The sequence below is a fragment of the Mixophyes fleayi genome, chromosome 9 (assembly GCF_038048845.1).
Source record: "Mixophyes fleayi isolate aMixFle1 chromosome 9, aMixFle1.hap1, whole genome shotgun sequence".
NCBI classification, from domain to species: domain Eukaryota; kingdom Metazoa; phylum Chordata; class Amphibia; order Anura; family Limnodynastidae; genus Mixophyes; species Mixophyes fleayi.
This window is the reverse complement of record NC_134410.1, coordinates 131,671,578-131,677,946: the sequence shown is the minus strand read 5'-3', so window position 1 is coordinate 131,677,946 and position 6,369 is coordinate 131,671,578. Positions and strand designations below refer to the sequence as shown.

Below are 6,369 nucleotides of genomic sequence, written 5' to 3'. Positions count from 1 at the left end.
ATTCCAACATCGGGTCAGGACGTTTGCTGATATGGTTATAGGTGATACAAATAGTACAGGATGGAAGGATACACAGAGGTAATAAATATAATTATTTACGCTCCCTTGTTATTGTTAATGAATTACAGAAACGGTCATTACAGAGACATAATATTTACAATCATTAATGACTGTGATGGTTTGTGTAACGTTACCTTCTCTGAGATGTTTCTAAGCTGCACTTCTGTCTGCTGGTTGTCATCCCAGCTACCTCTTATATACCCATCTGTCCACACAGAGGTAAAACTAGAATTTCCTGTACGAACTGGTCTTCTGTTACTTTAAAATTACCTTTTGTTTGAGATACTAAGGAAAACCGGTTCTACTTACCCTAGTAATTGTACCTTATAGATATTGTCCATTTAACAGTTACCCTCAGAGGTCGCATCTGAAAGACGTTTGTGCTAAAGTCTGTTTTTTGCAGGATTATTCAAAAATAAGTTTTGGGCCGTTTTTATTAATACTCTAACCATATATATTCTACAAGTTAACCCGTGCATGATACTCATGCATTTTAGTCAAATCAAGCTACTTAAGGTGTTAAAAAGGTTCTTGTCATGCATTTGGGCCTAGCCCAGGCCTCCTCAGGGGAAGAGCGTTACTTCCCGACGCAAGCGCCCTTTTTTAACGTGGTTTTGTCCACATGTCACCACCTCATCATTCTTCTCCATCACCTCATCCTTCATCTTTATCGCCACATCTATCCAGATGTCCAGACACAGGGATCTCTCTTAGCGGTCCTGAGTATCACACTCCTCTCGCTCTGTCACCCCCGGCAACCACCAAACACTCCCCACTGTCACCCCCGGCAACCACCAACCACTCCCAACTGTCACTTCTCCTTCAAGAAATATATATATATTTTTTTAAAATCTTTATAAACACTTTTAACAATTAACAAATTAAAAACATCTTAGTATACCAAATTTCAGCCCTTTCTGAGTTTTTTCCCCCACACACACTAAGAATTTAGTAGGTCAGTGTATAACTCCGCCCAGCAGGTGGCGCTGCAGCTTGTTTTTTTTTTCCCCCCCACACACACACACACAGACTAACACACGCCACTAGGCTTATATACATTAGATATCTGCTGTAAGAAATATCTGTGGAGTCTCTGGCTCTCACTAATGTAATATCGTGGGGATGGTGAAACTGTCTTATTTATAGGCCGTGGGAGGAAGGGGGGGTGTTTGGGTTGTGGTGCGTTGAAATTTCATCACTACGGGCAAAATGTATCAAGCTGCACACACCTATTTTGCAAATCTATGATGCGTGAAAGGGAGAATTGATGGAAATCTGCAGAAAAAGCGCCATTTTCAAAAGCGCCACATTACAAATGACTGTCCCAACTTTTAGCCAAATTGTGAACTGTATGAAGCAGCGATTTTGCAAATTTATGGTAAATTGCCAAAATAAATCGCCAGTAAAATAGAGGTGGTTCTGAGAGGCTAGAGCTCAAAGGACAGGCAACATAGCAGGAGGCACAATACAGTTATTAATTATGAGGGTAATCAAGATTTTTTGATTAGAGGTGCAAAAATATTTTATTAATTTATTAGTGGCCCAAATTTTATGTATGGTTATATTAAAGGGGCAATAATATTTTATAATCATATTATTAGGGCATAATATTTGATTACCAATGAGGGCAATGATTTTTTTTTTTTTATGGGTCAATACTTTTTTCACGATGGAAACACCAATTAAAGTGCACACTTGTGGCACTACAAGCGACAGCATGCCCGTGGGCACAAGTATGGTACCCAACATGAAATAATGATTGCTGCTCTATCATAATTAAATTAAAGGACAATTTTATTTATATGGTTACTAATGGGACAATAATATTTTTTATAAGATAATATTTCCCTCTTAATTTAATAAACAGATTTCTCTGGTGATTTTTCTGTGATTTTTTGACGAATTTGACTAAAACGCCGGCGGGATAGGTGCTTTGAAATAGTCGCACATCGCTGCCAATTTGCGTTAGGACCGTCCAAACCGCAAGATAATACATCCGGCAGCTTGGAGAGGCAAGTCATCAGCGATTTTAAATCTCCGAAAAAAATGCTGCTTGATACATTCATCATCATCATCATCATCATTTATTTATATAGCGCCACTGATTCCGCAGCGCTGTACAGAGAACTCGCATCAGTCCCTGCCCCATTGAAGCTTACAGTCTAAATTCCCTAATACACACACACACAGACAGACACACACAGACTAGGGTCAATGTTTGATAACAGCCAATTAACCTACCAGTATGTTTTTGGAGTGTGGGAGGAAACCGGAGCACCTGGAAGAAACCCACGCAAACACGGGGAGAACATACAAACACTCCACACAGATAAGGCCATGGTCAGGAATCGAACTCATGACCCCAGTGCTGTGAGGCAGAAGTGCTAACCACTGTGCTGCCCACATTTACCCCCTTGTGTGTGCAACTAAGACCATGCCCCGTACTGTTCAATGCTGTGATTGGTGTTTGCATCACTGTGGCACTGCCCTCTGCTGGCAGTGCCGTGATTTGCAGCATCACACAGCGAGGGGCTGTGCTAAGATTATGCAAATGTCCCACCTCTGCCCACCCGAATAGTGAATTGGGTGGTATCCGGGAGGAAGTGTGCTCTTCCGAATTTTGGGGAGTCTCTGGGATATTCCGTGAGAGTAGGCATGGAGAGGATGACAAGAGGGAGCTCACTAAGTAATAGTTTTCCTGAGTTATTAGTAGCTTAGGCCCTGTGTAGCTGATGGGTCAGTACTGCTGGTAAGACACTAGCTCTGACAATATACCGAGACTTGGCAGCAGTTTATGACCAGGCCAAGTTTAAGACGTGGAGGGTTTGTGCTGAGCGGATACAACCCAGCAATGTGTGACCAGGTGGTACAATCTGTGGTACAATGATAACACTGTGTAGTGGGACCTGCTCAGTAACCGAAGAGGTTGGAATAGCAGACGTGTAACAGGACGTAGGCAGATAATAGTAATTCAAGAAATGCTTGGGTGGATATGAGGGTGTTAGAGATGTGATCACTAAGACAAAGGGATTTGGCCTTTAATGGTAACTGGTTAGTCATCTTCCTGTCTGTGACCAGCACTCCCTGTAATACTACCCCCCGCACACAGCGACACACTGCTGGGGAAGGGTGGTAAACTGTGTGCGTGTTAGACCTGGTCTCTGTGTAATACACAGGTACTATATTCCCTTCTGAGTAATGTGATACGTTTTGCAGTAGGATGGAGAAGGCAGCGGGGTCCAACACCTGTAACTCTCTCTGTATATGTGTGTTTGTCAGCTGTGTGCACAGTGGATGGATATAGACTGTCCTGTATTTTCCGGATCTTTGAAACTATTTTTGTTGTTTATGGACCTTAGGAGAAGCGTCTATGACCGGCCTAGTCTCACAGTCTGACGTCGCTCTAACATTTCAGCGTCCGTACGTGATGCTTTTCTCCAGAATGCCTTTATATCTGTGATTTCAGGATTGAAATTAAATGGCTGCTACCGTAAAAATGATTTGTAACTTATATTTGTGCTTAAAGATTTAAGGAAGGGTATAGCTGATTATTGGCGGTGATGTTTATTTATTAGGAGAAAAAATATTCCTGCAGCTCCGACTAGAGGGGGACGAGGTGACGGTTTAAAGAGTAGATTATTGCAGTGAAATAAAGGGGGAAAGTACATTTTCAGGAGTGTGGAGCTGTGCATGAGGGCCATTTCCACTTTCTGTCAGCTCTTTGCTGTACCCAGGAGCCTCTTCTAAGGTCCCCAAGCGTCAGGTACCCGTTTCTGCACGATTCTCGCACTTGTACAGATTAGTGCATGGACTGGGGTGTCGAGATGGAAGCAGCGGCTGTGCAAATGTAAATTGTTTTTAGGAGAGGGATGTTGAGGATGGTCTAGTGCAAGTGTTGGCTAACCTGTGAGACTCTGTAAAACTACAGGTCCCAGCATGCTTTGCCAATATATAGCAGCTTATTTCTGGAAGGGTATGCTGGGACTTGTAGTTTCACAAAACCTGGAGTGTCACAGGTTAGCCAACACTGCTCTAGTGCTTTGGAATGACCACTGGTGGATTTGACCTCACCCCCAGTATGGGATGACCTCTCCCCTTTGTGTGCGCTGACGTTTTACCAGGACAATGTTGGACAATGCAGTAATCATGGTATTTTGTGTGTGTGTGTGTGTTTATGTATATATTTGTATATGTGTATATATTTATTAGTGGATATTGTGCATATAGGTGGCAGATAGCAGGGCTCAGATTTAGCCTTTTCACATATTAGTCAGAGGTGCTAATGATCCGTCATCGACCAATGGCTTTGTCTTATCTGGGACTGCAGTCCGGCAGAGCATCTGCATACGGCTCAGATGTGACATGTGGGGTTTGTATGTTCTCCCCATGTATGTGTGGGGTTTGTATGTTATCCCTGTGTATCTGTGGAGTGTGTATGTTCTGCCCATGTATCTGTGGAGTGTGTATGTTCTGCCCATGTATGTGTGGGGTTTGTATGTTATCCCTGTGTATCTGTGGAGTGTGTATGTTCTCCCCGTGTTTGCGTGGGTTTCCTCCGGGTGCTCTAGTTCTTCCACGCTTCAAAAACATACTGGTAGTTTAATTGGCTTCTGACAAAAAGGTGCGTGTCTGTGTGTTAGAGAATTTAGACTGTAAGCTCCAGGGGAGCAGGGACTGATGTTAATGATTCGGTGTTTTCTGGAAAGCGCTGCGTATTTTGATTGGTGCTATATAAATAAAAAATAGTAATAATTAAAATTTACAAACAACTCCGCTCTCTGATCCAAACCTTAGATCACACCCTGCCTGGATTCTTAATGTGTGGGGGAAGAGTCTCATGAATATATTCTGGTGACAGATGGGTTTTCTGTTGCAGAGTTACATAGTATGGGTGAAATTCAATTGCCGTCCATCAATTTCAACTTTTCAGACATATTCTAATTGTGTTCATCGAGAGGAAGCAAAATAAACTCCCCTGTGCCACCTCTAATTCATTCCCTGCATCGTTCACTCCTGTAATGTCCTCTACTAATTATACATACAGATACCATCCACTTTCTTTTTACATTCTGGTAGTGAATTTGCCATCACCACCTCCTGTGATCAGGAATTCCACAGCTTTACCGCCTTTACAGTAAAGAACCCTTCCTATGTTGATGGTGAAAACAACTGATGACCCCTTGTCCTTTATAGAAAAAAAAAAGTGTTGGACAAATCTTTGAACTGATCTTGCATATATTTATACATATTAATTTGGTCACCTATCGGACACCTTTTTCTCCAAAAGTAAACAAACCTAATTTTTATAACTAGCAATTTAAATCATAGTGGCCCTTTTATAAATGTGTTTTGTTTTTAGTTTTTTATAAGGTGTTTGTGTTTAAGTACTGTGTAACTTTATTACATTGTGTCCCTGAGGCTCTAAAGCAATTCTCTGGGCTCTCTTGGAGATTAACTGCGGCTTTGGACTGTTAACCCTCTGACTGCTGGAGAGCTGTGTGATGGATTGTTAGTGTGAGTGTTCCTAAAGAGAGACAGATTAACTCTCAGTTTTTAGGGTGTGTGGGCTGCTTTGGGGTGTGATTTCACTCTGTTGTCCCCGGTCTGACATGTGAGTGTGAGATTGGCGGAAAGTGAATTAATCCCTTGCATTCACATCCAACCTGTGATTAGAGAGCGTTCACGTGAGAGGAAGGAAGATGTAGTGCCAAAGGGTTAGCGGAAACTTGACTTTTTTCCTTCTTAATTAAAGCTACATACAGTATATAGACTGTGGGTGGTGGTAGGCCAGCCTCAGTGGGTGGTAAGGAGGGCCAGAAAGAGGATACACATGGGGGCCCCAGGCAGTGGGAGGGGAGTCAGTCGTGTCCAAGGTCTATAGTACTGGGGCCCCCTCTCCTCAACCTGCTCATCACTAGATTGAAATCATCCTCATCTTCATCATTTATTTATATAGCGCCAACATATTCCGTAGCGCTTTACAATTGGGGACACACACAGACACACTGGGTAAAACAGACAGAGGTGAGACATCTTCTGAGGTTCTGATGTATTAATTGGTGGCGTCTATTGTCACCTGCAGCCTTACCCTATAAATAAATAGAGCATCAGGTGCCTTTCACTGTTATATCACTGGACCTGTAATGGGCGTTCAGGTGACCTCCCCGGATTTAGACACATTGAGGAAATCTCAAAGCATTACACCGGTGCTGGAGGAAACGCCGGCGTTTCCGTCTTTCCTATGGGAGATGGATGTCCTGGGTCTAAAAGACTGGGTTAACTTACCGCTTAGTCTTTGCAAAATGCGCA

The 6,369-nt window shown here is 42.7% G+C and overlaps 1 long non-coding RNA gene across 3 annotated transcripts in view; it reads left to right on the top strand.

The window, feature by feature from the left end:
• The window catches only part of LOC142101365 (uncharacterized), a 485,133-nt gene that overhangs the window by 418,039 nt on the left and 60,725 nt on the right, over window positions 1-6,369 (top strand). The gene's annotated exons all lie outside the window — the stretch shown is intronic.